Here is an 18,832-nt window from a genome sequence, read left to right on the forward strand (position 1 = left end):
GACCACAGCCAACATCAAAATCAAGAGATCTAACAGCCACTGGTCATTAATCTCTCTCAACATCAATGGACTCAACTCTCCAATAAAAAGACACAGATTAACAGAATGGATACGTAAACAAAACCCAGCAATCTGTTGCATACAAGAAACACACCTAAGACACAAAGATAGACATTACCTGAGGGTAAAGGGTTGGAAGACGACTTTCCAAGCAAACGGACCCAAGAAGCAAGCAGGAGTAGCCATTCTAATATCTGATAAAATAGACTTTCAACCAAAATTAATCAAAAGAGATGGGGAAGGACACTTCATACTCATCAAGGGAAAATTCCACCAGGAAGACATCACAATCCTGAACATCTATGCCCCAAATACAAGGGCACCCACATTTGTGAAAGAAACATTGATAAAATTTAAAGCACATATAGATCCACACACATTAATAGTGGGAGACTTCAACACCCCACTCTCAACAAAGGACAGGTCAACCAAACAGAAATTAAACAAAGAAACAATGTCTCTGACAGAGGTCATGAATCAAATGGACCTAACAGACATTTACAGAACTTTACACCCAAACACAAAAGAATTTACCTTCTTCTCAGCACCTCATGGAACCTTCTCCAAAATAGACCACATAGTGGGTCACAAAGCAAGCCTCAACAGATACAAGAAGATTGAAATAATCCCATGTATCTTGTCTGATCACCATGGAATAAAGCTGGACCTCAACAATAACAGAAATAACAAAAAGCCTACACACACATGGAAACTGAACAACTTGTTACTAAATGACAGCTGGGTCAGGGAAGAAATAAAGAAAGAAATTAAAGTCTTTCTAGAAATCAATGAAAATGAAGACACAACATATCCGAACTTGTGGGACACAATGAAAGCAGTGCTAAGAGGAAAGTTCATAGCACTAAGTGCCTTCAAGAAGAAATTCGAGACAGCTCATTCAAGCACCCTAATGGCTCACTTAAAAACCCTAGAAAAAGAAGAAGCAGACACACTAAGAAGGAGTAGACGGCTGGAAATAATCAAACTCAGGGCTGAAATCAATCAATTGGAAACAAATAAAACAATTCAAAGAATCAATGAAACCAAGAGCTGGTTCTTTGAGAAAATCAACAAGATCGACAAACCCTTAGCCAGGCTAACTAAAAGGCAGAGAGACACCACCCAAATCAACAAAATCAGAAATGAAAAGGGGGATATAACTACAGACACTGAGGAAATCCAAACAATCATTAGGACTTACTTCAAAAGTCTATATGCCACAAAATTTGAAAATCTAAATGAAATGGACAATTTTCTTGATCGATTTGACTTACCAAAGCTGAACCAGGACCAGGTAAATCAACTAAATAGACCTATATCCCCCAAAGAAATAGAAGCGGTCATCAAAAGTCTCCCATCCAAAAAAAGCCCAGGACCAGATGGCTTCAGTGCAGAATTCTACCAGACCTTCAAAGAAGAGCTAACACCAATTCTCTTCAAACTATTCCACAAAATAGAAACAGAAGGAATATTACCAAATTCATTCTATGAAGCCACAGTCACCTTGGTACCTAAACCTCACAAAGACTCAACAAAGAAAGAGAATTTCAGGCCAATCTCCCTTATGAACATTGATGCAAAAATACTTAATAAAATACTTGCAAACCGAATCCAAGAACACATCAAAGATATTATCCACTATGACCAAGTAGGCTTCATCCCAGGTATGCAGGGGTGGTTCAATATACGGAAATCCATCAATGTGATCCACCATATTAACAAACTGAAAGAAAAAAACCACATGATAATCTCCCTAGATGCTGAAAAAGCCTTTGACAAAATCCAACATCCATTCATGTTCAAAGTATTGGAGAGATCAGGGATACAAGGCACATATCTAAACATAGTAAAGGCGATATACAGCAAGCCTATAGCCAACATCAAACTGAATGGAGAGAAACTTAAAGCAATCCCACTGAAATCAGGGACAAGACAAGGCTGCCCACTCTCTCCATATCTCTTCAAAATAGTGTTGGAAGTCCTTGCTAGAGCAATAAGACAGTTGAAGGAGACCAAGGGGATACAAATTGGAAAGGAAGAAGTCAAATTATCACTATTTGCAGATGATATGATAGTATACGTGAGTGACCCCAAAAACTCTACCAGGGAACTCCTACAGCTGATAAACACCTTCAGCAAAGTGGCAGGATACAAAATTAACTCAAAAAAATCAGTAGCCCTCCTGTATACAAAAGACAAAAGGGCTGAGAAAGAAATTAAGGAAACAACACCCTTCACAATAGCCACAAATGACATAAGGTACCTCGGAGTAACCCTAACCAAGGAAGTCAAAGACTTGTATGAAAAAAATTTCAAATCTCTGAAGAAAGAATTAGAAGAAGATATGAGAAGATGGAAAGATCTCCCATGCTCATGGCTTGGTAGGATTAACATAGTAAAAATGGCCATCTTACCAAAAGCAATCTACAGATTCAATGCAATGCCCATCAAATTACCAACACAATTCTTTACAGACCTGGAAAGGAAAATTCTCAACTTCATATGGAATAACAAGAAACCCAGAATTGCTAAAACAATCCTCTACAATAAAAGATCTTCTGGAGGTATCTCCATCCCTGATCTTAAGTTGTACTATAGAGCAACAGTTTTAAAAACTGCATGGTACTGGCATAGAAACAAATTGGTGGATCAATGGAACCAAACAGAGGACCCAGAAATAAACCCACACACTTATGGACACCTGATCTTTGACAAAGACGCCAAAACCATACAATGGAAAAAAGATAGCATCTTCAACAAATGGTGCTGGTCTAACTGGATGTCTACATGTAGAAAAATGAAAATAGATCCATACTTGTCACCATGCACAAAACTGAAGTCCAAGTGGATCAAAGACCTCAACATAAAACCAGACACATTAAATCGGCTTGACAAAAAGTGGGAAATACCCTAGAACTCATTGGTACAGGAGAAAACTTCCTGAACAGAATACCAACAGCACAGGCTCTAAGAGCAACAACCAATAAATGGGACCTCATGAAACTGAAAAGCTTCTGTAAAGCAAAGGACACCGTCATCAAAACAAAGCGACCGCCTACAGATTGGGAAAGAATCTTCACCAACCCTTTATCTGACAGAGGACTCATATCCAGTATATATAAAGAACTAAAGAAGCTGAAAAGCAGCAAACCAAGTAATCCACTTAAAAAATGGGGAACAGAGCTAAACAGAGAATTCTCTGTACAGGAATACCGAATGGCAGAGAAACACTTAAAGAAATGCTCAACCTCACTAGCCATTAGGGAAATGCAAATCAAAACAACCTGAGATTTCACCTTACACCCATGAGAATGGCCAAGATCAAAACCTCAAGTGACAACACATGCTGGAGAGGTTGTGGAGAAAGGGGAACCCTTCTCCACTGCTGGTGGGAATGTAAACTTGTACAACCACTCTGGAAATCAATCTGGCGCTTTCTCAGACAACTAGGAATAGCGCTTCCTCAAGATCCAGCCATACCACTACTGGGCATATATCCAAAAGAGGCTCAAGTACACAAAAAGGACATTTGCTCAACCATGTTTGTAGCAGCTTTATTTGTAATAGCCAGAAGCTGGAAACAACCCAGATGCCCCTCAACTGAAGAATGGATGCAGAAATTGTGGTACATCTACACAATGGAATATTACTCAGCAATGAAAAATAAGGAAATCATGAAATTTGCAGGTAAATGGTGGGATCTGGAAAGGATCATCCTGAGTGAGTTGTCCCAGAAGCAAAAAGACACACATGGTATATACTCACTCATATAGACATACAACATAGGACAAACCCACTAAAACCTGTGCATCTAAAGAAACTAAGCAAGAGAGAGGACCCTAATTAAAATGTCCAATCCCCATCCAGAAAGGCAAAGAGGATGGACATCAGAAGAAGAAGAAAACAGGAAACAACTTAGGAACCTACCACAGAGGGCCTCTGAAAGCCTCTGCCCTTCAGACTATCAAAGCAGATGCTGAGCCAGATGGGCAAATGTTGGGCAGGTGAACAGAATTTTAGGTAAGAACTGGGAAATAGTAAGAGCTGGAGAGGACAGGGTCTCCACAAGGAGGGCAACAGAACAAGAAAATTTGAACATAGGGAACTTCCCAGAGACTCATACTTCAACCAAGGACTATTCATAGAGATAACCTAGAACCCCTGCACAGATGTAGCCCAGGGCAGTTCAGAGTCCAATTGGGTTACATAGTAATGTGAAGAGGGACTGCCTCTGACATAATCTGATTGGCCTGCTCTTTGATCACCTCCCTCTGGGTGGGGAGCAGCCTTACCAGGCCACAGTAGAGGACAATACAGCCACTTTTGATGTGAACTGACAGACTAAGATCAGAAAGGAGAGGAGAACCTCCCCTATTAGTGGACTTGGGGAGTGGCATGCAAGCAGAGGGAGGAGGGAGGGTGGGATTGGGAGGAGAGGAGGGAGGGGCTTATGGGGGGATGCAGAAAGAATAAAGTGTAATTGATGTAAAATTTAAGAAAAAAGGGAAAAAATAATTTAAGAACCTTAAATGACTTTCAAAATTGGAGGAAAACATGGAGTTAGTCAATTGGCATGGAGCATGTCTAGCCCCTGGGGGCAATGGTCTCCTGAACCTACTCAGACCTCGGACACCACCACTGCTAGTTCTAGAACTGACACAGGATGTTCCAACGAGGGGCTAAGGCTTCGCATAATATTTCCTATAAGCCCACACTTGTTTGTCTATATCCCCCATTTTTATTCATTATTAGCCAGATAGAGCCAAGTAATTGTGGTAATGATATTTTTGCCCAATGCTGGAATGCTAGTAAATTTAGGTATGCCCTGGTTACTCGCATGCCTCACTGGGTGCCTGTGCCCATTGATGCCCCTCACGCTATGACTCTCTTCAGACAGAAAAGGGATCTTGGAACTACAGCCACCATTGTTACTACCATCTCATTGACGGCTGTTGGAGCTACCACCAGGGCATTAGCCATGAGTCATACTGGGCAGACTGCTCAGACCCTGAATAATCATTTAGCCAATGTAGCTCATGCCTTAGTTGTACATAAAGGAATTAATGCTCAACTAAAAGGAAGCTTGATGGTGTTCAATCAGAGGATTGACCTCTTGCAGGAGCAAATTGATACCCTATGGCAAATCGCTCAACCTGGCTGTCAATGAAAGTATGCTGGACTTGGTGTCACTAGCATACAACATGAGAATTTTTCCTGTGCTGCAAATCTGTCTAAACAATTGTCGAGCTATATTTTAGGTAATTGGACTGGAGAATTCGATACTACGATGGAGCAGCTGAGAGTGGCCATTGTCACAGTAAATTCTACCGGAGTGGACGCAGGACTAGCCACAGGATTATCAACATGGATTGCTGCAGCCATGAATCATCTGAAGGAATGGGCGGGCATGGGAGGGTTAGCAGGCCTTCTGGTGTTGGTCTCCTTGGTTTGCCTGTGGTATATATGCAAGATTAGAGTCTCACAACAGTGTGATGCAGCCATGATCATTCAGGCCTTTACAGCCATTGAAGCAGGACATTCTCCCCAAGCATGGTTGGATACCATAAAAAGCTAAAATGATACGCTCAGGATGCGAGGCTAAGCACTGCACTCAGGGTCAGCCGCTTTGGACCCAGAGAAGAGCATGTCTGATTGCATGCGGGTTGATGCCCCAGGTCCCGCCTCTGAGAAAAAGGTATTGGATGGGTCTGATGCTCTTTGGGTGGATGACACCTAAATGAACATCTGTACAAAGTCCCAATTTATTTCTAATATCAGAGATCAGACCTCTACTCTTGCCTGATGCGTCTAAAACAAAAAGGGGGAACTGTAGAGAGCTGCGGAATGCTATGCCTTAAAGATGGAGCTGGTTTCCGCCTTCCACCTTCCCGATGGTGAGTGCTCTCTGTCACGAACAACTCCACATTTGGCTAAGGCCGAGGATCTGGCTTGCTTCCATGTATGTGGACCTATCTGCATTGCCCCCGTGGCACGCCTGGGTTGGCTACCCAGAGGCTATTTAAGCTGTGGGCTGGCTTTCCCCGGGGTCCGAGGATTGTTCAATGTTCCTGAATAAACTGCATTGAAAAAAAAAAAAAAAAAGGAAAGGACTATAATATAGTGGAAGAAGCAGTAATTAAACAAAAGGCAAATAATAACCTAGAAATCATAATAGTGTTCGGTCTCAGAAAGTCCATATGTCCAGAAATGAGCTCAAGGTAGACTATGAAAAGATTTCTGGAGGTTGTATAAATTATATAAAAGCCAGCATTTCTCAGAAGCTTGTGAAATAGGGTCTCTGTCCAACAAAAGGAGTAATTTCTTTTGCCATTGAAAGAAGGGACATGGCTTTCCATTGATATGTACTTGTGGTTCTCTCTGTCCTACTCACAAGTACTTGTAACACATTTCAAAGCCTCCACAGTAGAATCCTGACATTTTTCACCTCCCAAGCCTTTCCTGTTCCCAGATATCCATTTGTTCTCTACATGAAGGTGAGAAATCACCCTTTAGCTATCTAGCATCTCTTGACATTTTCTGTCTTGCTATCCCCACTCGTCTCTCTCTGCTCTCTAGCCTCTGTCACTGAATCTGCTGGCCATATCAGCATACTCTTCCCCGCTCCCTCCTCTAGATTCTTCCAGTTGGCTCTGGATATTTTCTCTCTCTTACTCACAATAAAAACCTTTCTCCTAATATTGGAGGTGGCATTTCAGTAGTTTCTTTACTGAGGTACTTTGCATAAAAAATAGTTTATATTTGTTGAAGACATAAATCTTATCTGACAGGTTCTGGAATATCCTAAATAAACCTCATTCTTCCAGATCTCACTGTAACAGGATTTTAAAAGAGGTGGGGCTAGATGGCCTTGTGAGAGCTAGCCACTCTCCTTGTTTTCAAAGCTACTCCTGGAGGACCCACATTTGCCTGCCTGGTTTCCACCCCACTATTTCCTTCCTATGGAAATAGGAAATCACTATTACCACGCTAGCCCTAATATCATAGGATATGCTTTCAATATCCTATAGGAGAACAGTGCACCTCCCTGAGCCTTCTAGAACTGCATGTAACTCCATCTTTCCCCACTCACCACTTCCAGGGAAAATTATTTTGTAGTCTGGCTGAATGTTTCTCCCTTCATATTCTTCAAAGTACCTTGTTTATGCCACAAGCTTATTTTTTTGTTTTGTTTGTTTTGTTTTCTGGCAAAAAGTAAGATAAATGTGTACTTGCTATTTTCTATGTTGTCACAAATTCTCTTCAGGCAAGGGAGGATAGAATTTGTTACCTGATTTAGAAAAGGAAAGAATAATAAAAGAAACATGAAGTGGAATGGCATTACAGCTTGTTAAAAGTTTGAAATATTTGCCAAGCAAATATGGAATGGCAGTGTTTGGCAATAGATTTAAGGAGAACTAAAAACAGAAGATCTATAATAGCTGGATGCAATTGAGCCTTCATGTGTGTCTCCAGAGTCTAAATTCCTATAGCTTCTGTATCTCTGTCTCTGTCTAATAATAGCCTGATCATACTGTGACTACACACCTCTCATACTCTGCTTGGACACAGGTACATTCTTTGTTGTTGTTATTTTCTTGTTGCTGTCCTTTTTAACACAAACACCTAAGTGATTTAAACCTAATTGCTAACCTCTAAATATTTGCTAAATCAATGAATACAGAAAATAGGTATTTCAATTGTGACATTTCAAATATACAAAGGTTCAATAGAAATAGTGGTTAATATAAGAGAGGATAAACATACTGAAATCTGTACACCTAAAGAAGATAAACAAGAAAGAGGACCAGGGGTAAGATGATCAGTCCTCACTTAGAAAGACAAATGGGATGGACATTGGAAGTAGGAGAAAACAAGTAACAAGACAGGAGCCTACCAAAGAAGGCACCTGAAAGACTCTACCTAGCAGTGTATCAAAGCAGATGCTGAGACCCATAACCAAGCCTTCCGCAGAGTGCAGGGAATCATATGAAGGAAGGGGGAGTTAGTATGACCTGGAGAGGACAGGAGTGCCACAAGGACCTAATATATGTGGGCACAGGGGTCTTTTATGAGACTGTATCTCTAACCAAGGACCATATAGGGATATAACCTGTAACCCCTGCTCACATAGCCCATGGTAGCTCAGTATCCAAGTCGGTTCTCTAGTAATAGGGACCAGAATTATTTCTGACATGAACTCAATGACTGGCTCATTGAGCTTCTCCTCCCCCAAACCCCCAGCCCCCAGCCCGAGCGAGGAGCTGCCTTGCTAGGCCACAGATAAGGACATTGCAGCTGTCCTGAAGATACCTGATAAATTAGGGTCAGATGGAAGGAGAGGAAGACCTCCCCTCTCAGTGGACTCGGAAAGGGCAGGGAGGAGATGATGGAGGGAGGGGAGGATTGGGAAAGAGGGAGAGGGCTACAGCTGGGATACAAGTGATTGTATAAAATTATTTAAAAATAAAAAAGATATTAAAAAAAGAAATAGTGGTTAAGAAAGCATAATAAGTGAATGATAAGCTTTCTAGTGACAGCACCAGTCCTTTATAGTCAAAAAAGGCTAGTATATGAGAGCTACCTGATGATGTTTAAGGAAGCATGGTATATAATACATGCCCTCTCTCGTTTTCTCTTCCCTTGCTCCATTCTTTCCCCCCTTTTTCTTCCCTTCCTACTCCCTTCATCCTTTCCTATTTTCACACTGTTTTGCTGTACAACAATTTTCTCCTAATTGAAACACTTCCTTTCAGGAGAGAGGGAAAGACTCCTGAGGCCCAAGAAGTAAACACACTTCACTTGTTTTGGAAAGCTGAAACTTAAAATATGCATAAGAACTCCTTTCCCTGGTTACAGAAGCAATCAACTGTTGTAGGAAGAGATTCTGGCCAGATAGAATGGAAGAGGATGTTCTTAAACCTGTAGAGATGCCTGCATACGTACAGCAGTTGAAGATGTACCTCCTATGAGCTGTCACCCATATCATGGTGGGATTTTTGTTGTAGCTGCTTTTGAGTCAAATCTGCCTTGGTAAGCAGCCCTTCACCTATGCTCCTGTTAGTAACCCCATGAAAGCTCATTGTTTAAATAAATTGACTTCCGTACAATCTTTCCCTTGTTCCATCAGGTGTTTCCACTTTAGGCTGTGTATACATGTGTGTGATCTATTTCCAGAGGAAAAGTTTCTCAAGCAAAAGCGTCAAACTTACGAATCCCCCTGACTTCATCTTCTGAGTGCTAGCATGACAAATGTGTTTTGCCATCACTGACTGTATTTATAATATAATATTTAAGATATTCCAGGATATTTGTGAAAGTACACATAGAGAATGACACACCCACACACATTATTAAGAAAAGTAGAATGCTTAGAAAAAGTAGCACACTTAGAAGCACAATGAGTGGAGACTGCCGTGTTTAAGAGTTTGTGCTTTAGGCACAGACACAAAACGGTGTGTTGTTGATGAAATCTGGGGATTGGGGGGAAGAGGTATAAATAAATTTAAAATAGAATAAAACACCTACTATACAAAGGAATTCAAGGGGAAATTACTAACCATGTTGAAAATATAAACAAAGGAATGTCAATGTACTAATTATAAAAGTCTAATAACATTTTCTAGCAGAGAGAAGAAAATTGGTAAATTGCAGAGTAGATATTACAAATCACTAAGTAATAAATACTCATTATTAAAACAATTGCATCCTAATTAAGAAAATAAAGTGGGTCCTCACTATTCCTCACATACAAAATTTTATTCCAGATAAATACGTCTTTGAAAGCTAAAGCTGTTGGGAGAAAATGTAGAAGAGATTTCAACTCCTGGAAAGAGATAAATTACTAAAACGCCAAGACTATGTTGTTATGGTGAAACAAAAATAAATTTGACCTTATTAAAATATTTGTCTGACAAAATCTGCCATACGAAGCAGCAGACTGAAAAATAAACTACAGAGCAAATAAAAGCAAAGGGTTATCGATCTACCATCAATCATTTATCTACCTATCTTTCTAGCTATGAATAACTGAGTAACAAAAGTAGATATATGTCATAAAATCAGTAAAATCTATTCAAATAAAAAACCCATACAATTACCAAATACTAAAAACAGTTTAAGCTTAAGGAGACACAAATTTAAGGGAAAATGAGACATTATTGTACAGTTTGGTCAGATGACAAGGAAAAACTAAGCTAGTACTGATCTGGACGCTCTTCCTTGATGGCTAGATCTCAAGGTACCAGAAAATGCTATGTAGGCTGTGGATGTGGAAAGCTTGTCAGCAATTTTACTTTTAAATAATGCCTACCAGATGATTCCATTGGTATTTATTTATTTTTCTCTAAGTACAGTGTCTCAAGCAGCTGATTCCCCATCTTTCAAATAGAATCACTTAGATACAAAAGGAAATCTCACAATTCTATCCTAACAGGGAACATTTTGTCATATAAAATAACAATATGCTTGGTACCTAAACCTCACAAAGACTCAACAAAGAAAGAGAATTTCAGGCCAATCTCCCTTATGAAAATTGATGCAAAAATACTTAATAAAATACTTGCAAACCGAATCCAAGAACACATCAAAGATATTATCCACTATGACCAAGTAGGCTTCATCCCAGGTATGCAGGGGTGGTTCAATATACGGAAATCCATCAGTGTGATCCACCATATTAACAAACTGAAAGAAAAAAAAGCACATGATAATCTCCCTAGATGCTGAAAAAGCATTTGACAAAATCCAACATCCATTCATGTTTAAAATATTGGAGAGATCAGGGATACAAGGCACATATCTAAACATAGTAAAGGCGATATACAGCAAGCCTATAGCCAACATCAAACTGAATGGAGAGAAACTTAAAGCAATCCCACTAAAATCAGGGACAAGACAAGGCTGCGCACTCTCTCCATATCTCTTCAACATAGTGCTGGAAGTCCTTGCTAGAGCAATAAGACAGTTGAAGGAGATCAAGGGGATACAAATTGGAAAGGAAGAAGTCAAATTATCACTATTTGCAGATAATATGATAGTATACATGAGTGACCCCAGAAACTCTACCAGGGAACTCCTACAGCTGATAAACACCTTCAGCAAAGTGGCCGGATATAAAATCAACTCAAAAAAATCAGTTGCCCTCCTGTATACAAAAGACAAAAGGGCTGAGAAAGAAATTAGGGAAACAACACCCTTCACAATAGCCACAAATGACATAAGGTACCTCGGAGTAACCCTAACCAAGGAAGTCAAAGACTTGTATGAAAAAATTTCAAATCTCTGAATAAAGAATTAGAAGAAGATATGAGAAGATGGCTTGGCAAGATTAACATAGTAAAAATGGCCATCTTACCAAAAGCAATCTACAGATTCAATGCAATGCCCATCAAATTACCAACACAATTCTTTACAGACCTGGAAAGAAAATTCTCAACTTCATATGGAATAACAAGAAACCCAGAATTGCTAAAACAATCCTCTACAATAAAAGATCTTCTGGAGTTATCTCCATCCCTGATCTTAAGCTGTACTATAGAGCAACAGTTTTAAAAACTGCATGGTACTGGCATAGAAACAGAATGGTGGATCAAAGGAACCGAACAGAGGACCCAGAAATAAACCCACACACTTACGGACACCTGATCTTTGACAAAGACACCAAAACCATTCAATGGAAAAAAGATAGCATCTTCAACAAATGGTGCTGGTCCAACTGGATGTCTACATGTAGAAAAATGAAAATAGATCCATACTTATCACCCTTCACAAAACTGAAGTCCAAGTGGATCAAAGACCTCAATAAAACCAGACACATTAAATCGGCTAGAAAAAAAAGTGGGAAATACCCTAGAACTCATTGGTACAGGAGAAAACTTCCTGAACAGAACACCAACAGCACAGGCTCTAAGAGCAACAATCAATAAATGGGACTTCATGAAACTGAAGAGCTTCTGCAAAGCAAAGGACACCGTCATCAAAACAAAGCGACCGCCTACAGATTGAGAAAGAATCTTCACCAACCCTTTATTTTATAGAGGACTCATATCCAGTATATATAAAGAACTAAAGAAGCTGAAAAGCAGCAAGCCAAGTAATCCACTTAAAAAATGGGGAACAGAGCTAAACAGAGAATTCTCTGTAGAGGAATACCGAATGGCAGAGAAGCACTTAAAGAAATGCTCAACCTCACTAGCCATTAGGGAAATGCAAATCAAAACAACCCTGAGATTTCACCTTACACCCATGAGAATGGCCAAGATGAAAAACTCAAGTGACAACACATGCTGAAGAGGTTGTGGAGAAAGGGTAACCTCTGGAAATCAATCTGGCGCTTTCTCAGACAACTAGGCATAGCGCTTCCTCAAGATCCAGCCATACCACTCCTGGGTATATATCCAAAAGAGGCTCAAGTACACAAAAAGGGCATTTGCTCAACCATGTTTGTAGCAGCTTTATTTGTAATAGCCAGAAGCTGGAAACAACCCAGATGCCCCTCAACTGAAGAATGGATGCAGAAACTGTGGTACATCTACACAATGGAATATTACTCAGCAATGAAAAATAAGGAAATCATGAAATTTGCAGGTAAATGGTGGGATCTGGAAAGGATCATCCTGAGTGAGTTGTCCCAGAAGCAAAAAGACACACATGGTATATACTCACTCATATAGTCATACAACATAGGACAAACCCACTAAAACCTGTGCATCTAAAGAAACTAAGCAAGAGAGAGGACCCTAACTAAAATGTCCAATCCCCATCTGGAAATGTAAAGAGGATGGACATCAGAAGAAGAAGAAAACAGGAAACAACCTAGGAACCTACCACAGAGGGCCTCTGAAAACCTCTGCCCTACAGACTATCAATGCAGATGCTGAGCCTGATGGCCAACTGTTGGGCAGAGTGAATGGAATTTTATGTAAGAAGTGGGAAATAGTAAGAGCTGGAGAGGACAGGGTCTCCACAAGGAGAGCAACAGAACAAGAAAATTTGAACACAGGGAACTTCCCAGAGACTCATACTCCAACCAAGGACTATTCATAGAGATAACCCAGAACCCTGCACAGATGTAGCCCAGGGCAGTTCAGAGTCCAATTGGGTTACATAGTAATGTGAAGAGGGACTGCCTCTGTCATAATCTGATTGGCCTGCTCTTTGATCACCTCCCCCTGGGGGGGAGCAGCCTTACCAGGCCATAGTAGAGGACAATGCAGCCACTTTTGATGTGAACTGATAAACTAAGATCAGAAAGGAGAGGAGAACCTCCCCTATCAGTGGACTTGGGGAGTGGCATGCATGCAGAGGGAGGAGAGAGGGTGGGATTGGGAGGGGAGGAGGGAGGGGCTCATGGGGTGATGCAGAATGAATAAAGTGTAATTGATGAAAAATCAAAAAAAGAGAAAAAAAATAACAATATGATCCCAGCCCTCAGGTGCAGAGGCAGTGGGTTTTTATGAGTTCAAGGCCAGCCTGGTCTATCATATAGAGGTCCAGGATGATCAAGACTGCATAGATAATGAGTCATACTGGGCAGACTGCTCAGACCCTGAATAATCATTTAGCCAATGTAGCTCATGCCTTAGTTGTACATAAAGGAATTAATGCTCAACTAAAAGGAAGCTTGATGGTGTTCAATCAGAGGATTGACCTCTTGCAGGAGCAAATTGATACCCTATGGCAAATCGCTCAACCTGGCTGTCAATGAAAGTATGCTGGACTTGGTGTCACTATCATACAACATGAGAATTTTTCCTGTGCTGCAAATCTGTCTAAACAATTGTCGAGCTATATTTTAGGTAATTGGACTGGAGAATTCGATACTACGATGGAGCAGCTGAGAGTGGCCATTGTCACAGTAAATTCTACCGGAGTGGACGCAGGACTAGCCACAGGATTATCAACATGGATTGCTGCAGCCATGAATCATCTGAAGGAATGGGCGGGCATGGGAGTGTTAGCAGGCCTTCTGGTGTTGGTCTCCTTGGTTTGCCTGTGGTATATATGCAAGATTAGCGTCTCACAACAGTGTGATGCAGCCATGATCATTCAGGCCTTTACAGCCATTGAAGCAGGACATTCTCCCCAAGCATGTTTGGATACCATAAAAAGCTAAAATGATACGCTCAGGATGCGAGGCTAAGCACTGCACTCAGGGTCAGCCGCTTTGGACCCAGAGAAGAGCATGTCTGATTGCATGCGGGTTGACGCCCCAGGTCCCGCCTCTGAGAAAAAGGTATCGGACGGGACTGATGCTCTTTGGGTGGATGACACCTAAATGAACATCTGTACAAAGTCCCAATTTATTTCTAATATCAGAGATCAGACCTCTACTCTTGCCTGATGCGTCTAAAACAAAAAGGGGGAACTGTAGAGAGCTGCGGAATGCTATGCCTTAAAGATGGAGCTGGTTTCCGCCTTCCACCTTCCCGATGGTGAGGGCTCTCTGTCACGAACAACTCCACATTTGGCTAAGGCCGAGGATCTGGCTTGCTTCCATGTATGTGGACCTATCTGCATTGCCCCCGTGGCACGCCTGGGTTGGCTACCCAGAGGCTATTTAAGCTGTGGGCTGGCTTTCCCCGGGGTCCGAGGATTGTTCAATGTTCCTGAATAAAACTGCATTGAAAAAAAAAAAAAAAAAAGACTGCATAGATAGATCCTGTCTCAAAGGAACAAAATAAAACAAATAACAGTAGGGATTGTTTGATTTCATTTTTCTTTTAATCATTGGCTCTGAGATTTTTCCCGTTACAGGATTGTAGGTTTGGAATTTGTATCCCATCCAAGCCGGACAGAATCCACATTTAATTGAATATTATTCCTCCTGCTCTTCTGTAACATTTCCCTGGAGATCATCATTTGGCTGGAGCAAACCATATGTTCCTTTCCTGTCTATACTTCAAGAACCAGATCCATAGGCAGATTCTAGGGCATGGATAGAACAGCCAGAAGAGAAACCCTAGTGGTCCCCTAGTGGCCCAAATGGGTTTGTGTAGTTTACTAAAGTGCTTATTCTACTCCATGGAGGTGTGAGATTCATTAAGCAGGGAAGTTCATTAAATAACTTCCAATTAGCTTAATTTCCCCTTCAGCCCAGGAAGCAGGACAATTATTCTAAACTATCTAGGCTTACTTTCCAGTGAGTCACACAGCTCATCCAAATGTCAGATTGTGTCCTCACAATCTGAAATTTTACTTTCACTTTGGAAGATGACATTCTCAACTGCAGAAGCTAGTAGCAGAAATCTATTCAAGTTGCCCTGGGAAAGAAAGACAAATTTGAAATAAAAATACAAGAATTTCTAGGAAAATCTAATGACAGATAAAACACAAAGAATGTGAAGGAGTTAAAAAATTAAGGGAAGTTGTCAAAAATCCAGGAAATTGCTTTTGAAAGGTTTGGGGTTCCAGGGACTCTTGTCTCCACTTCTCTCAGAAGGACCACTGCATTTCTTTTCATCTCTTTTCTTCTCACAGACCTTTTCTCTGCTGTTGCCTGAACTAATTTGAATACACCCTCTTCTGTCACTATGGCTTCCGTAAATGATATAGACTCTATTTTCTTAGCTCCATTTATAAATACTGGATAACTGAGGAAAGTTTCTTCTTCCATATCCTTTTATGTGGGCCAGAAGGTGTGGCTTAGGTTTAGGGTGGATCTTCCCACCTGAAATGATCAATCAAAAACATCCCTACCAGGCATGCTCAGCTTTTTTGTGTTTTAATTGATATAGACAAGTTAATATCCAAGCTTAGCCATCACAGAATTGCTGAACCCCAAAGCAGTCTAATCTTACCTTGAAGACAAGATCAAGTAACACAAATATAGAATGGTCCTGTTCCATGCTTACTGCTGTTTCCATGACTCATTCATAGGGGAACTTCCAAGAAATGTGCTGTCAGGACTTCTTCAGACAATTCCTCTGTTGTCATCTACAGAACCCTGTTCCTTTTCCTCAGTTATCCAATGAGGAACTCATCCTCTCAAAAGACTCAGTAATATCATCAAAGCTTTCCATCTACCTTATTTCTTTGCCTCCTACACTGCAGTGTCTTGGTCATTAATATTGTTCATAAGTACAAAGTCTTCATAAAGCTCAGGGAAGAGTTTACTAATGGATATTTGATTCCAACTCTAAACTTCAGTCCAATAGATAGCCTTTTGCTTTTTACTATGAAATAGCCACTAGTCCCCACTTTCTGCCACAGCTGCCTCCTCATTTTGTGTCTTCATTGCACCTGGTTAATGTTAGTACTCACTACTCAGTAGTTTCTCTTTTCTAAATTATATTAACAAGTGTGCACATTTTGAGGGTGAGTACTCTGTCATAGGAATGACTATTCTCAGAATGTATCACATATTTAATAAATAAAAGTAAAATAGAATTTATAGTAGCTGAGAAATTACAAATTCAAAACACCTAAACCTATACTCTGCAAATTAGCTTCTGTCTACATGGTTTAGAGACAACAGAATGCCCTATAATGGACTCAGCAATCAATTCCTAACCAAGCCAAAAACAATTTAAAGCAGTAGTTCATAGGAATGTCCCTTTATTGTCCTTTGCTTCCCAGAGCAATTTTATTCTTATTGCACCACAGCCCCAATAGGGATCACTTTGGGGTTTTCGATAATGTCCACTGAGATTGCAGGTGCTCCTTAATAAAGATAGAGGATTCTGCTGGTCCAGGAAGTTTAATGGTTTAGAAAATAAGTTGGGTCTGACATGCATAAAGCACAGTATATAAAATGTACACTTCGCAGTTAGAGATAACAACTAACTCCAAGACCTTAACATAGTAACACGCCTTCAGTGAGCTCCTGTTTCCACCCCATGTAAAACAAATCTGAAAATAGATAGCTTGCTGGGTAGTTGACTAGATTACAGGCAGTGTCTGTAGTTATGATTCCCATGCAGTAAATATCTCATAAATGTTCATCATTATATGGTTCATCAGGTTAGCTTCTTTTCCTAGTTCAGTGTTGTAGGACATCTTTTATTCCCTTCACAGAACGTTCTGCCACGGAAACCCTCGCTATTTCTCTTTCTGACAGAACCCCAAAGGAACCCACAGAGCTTTTAAATTGAAATATCCACTTATACTTCTCATTGAACAATTATTCCTTTTAACATCCCCAGAAGGCCTCTGTATCTTGCAGAATGATCACGGGGACCATATTAATTGCTTCTGCAATGGGCAACTCATTAATGTAGCTTCATGGCTTTTAACAGGACATTCATTTTCTCCTGCAGAAGCTAACTCCATCTTTGTATGACTAAAAGCCAAAATGATTCATTTAAAAGAACTGACTATTTTCCTCACTTCTGCTCACCAGTTTTGAATTCTATCTGGCTCCTTTTGAGGGATAATGCTTTGGTTGGTTTTCAATCCCAATCTTACCACTTATTATGGTGGTGAAACCAGTTACAAAGTACACACGTTGCTGATTTATCCAGTGAACAAAATTATAGCCAGCTCCCAGAAACAATAGAACTGCTGATATCATTTCTGCACAGTATTAGAGATGTGACAGTGGAAATGATGGCATCTCTCTGGTCATACTGCACCACACATTAAGACACCTCAGAAGTTCATTATTGAAGGGGAGTTCTTGTGTACGGAATGGGAAGTAAGACAGGCTCTATGATCACCTGAGTTTCCATGCTTCAGGCAGTTGACAACAAGCTTCTGCTTACCCCTCTCTGGTGACTCCACGTGCAGTTACCACAGCAAGCATATCAGCAAGAAGGGGAACATCACCCCCACTCTTCTAGACATCTTCTATTTTTGGAGTAGGTGTGTGATGGTTTATAAGAATGGTTTGCAGTAGCTGTAATTTTTCAAAGTGAGGATCTCTGCTTAATTCCCACAGAAGAAATAATAATAATAATAATAATAATAATAATAATAATAATAATGATTTAAAAAAAAACCTCGCCAGGATCACCATATTCTCCCAAAATGAGTGTTTATTTTTTTGTTGCTATGTTATATGGAATCATATACTGTAACATAATACATTTAACAGTGAACATATATATATATATATATATATAATATAGATGGGTTCATAGGAGGCTATAATATTTAAGTTTGTATAAATTAAGTCTATGCTATTTTCATGGTGTCAAAGTCATGTAATGATGCATTTTCCAGAACATATCCCCATTAGGTAAAACATGAGTATGCTTGACTAAAGATGGAGATATTGAGGAGAGTGGCTTTGCCAAGCTGCTGTATTATGGGTCTGAAGATATATAGAGTGTTGTTTTGCTCAAATAGCCTTTTGAGACTTAGCCATGTTTTACTTATATATATAAATCCTAGGTTATTGCAAACATGCTCTTCTCAAGCATTCTCAATCATAGCTAATGCCTGGCCTCTATGGAACATTTTAAAATATTAAGGAATATCATTGTTTAGTATCATGAAAAGACATCAATAGTCATATGGTTCTATAAGAAAAGATTCTAGATATTCTGAAATGTGAAGAATAGTCACACAAAATGAAGAATTGCCATTATGAAACTGCAAGTACAGTATTGCATTCAAAGAGAATGCGTTGGACATCAACATTTGATTAACTAACAATCTGCTTAAAAACAAGAGATAAATTCATAAGGTTTGTTTTTCATTTGTATTTAATACATTATTATTGATGGCATTCATCTTTCATTCTTCTTGACCATGTTTTTATTGCAAGTTGTATAGAATCAAATACTCTTAGATCAGTTCAAATTGCCTATTAATTTATTAGTTATGGAACATA

Source organism: Meriones unguiculatus, chromosome 11 (assembly GCF_030254825.1).
Source record: "Meriones unguiculatus strain TT.TT164.6M chromosome 11, Bangor_MerUng_6.1, whole genome shotgun sequence".
Lineage (NCBI taxonomy): Eukaryota > Metazoa > Chordata > Mammalia > Rodentia > Muridae > Meriones > Meriones unguiculatus.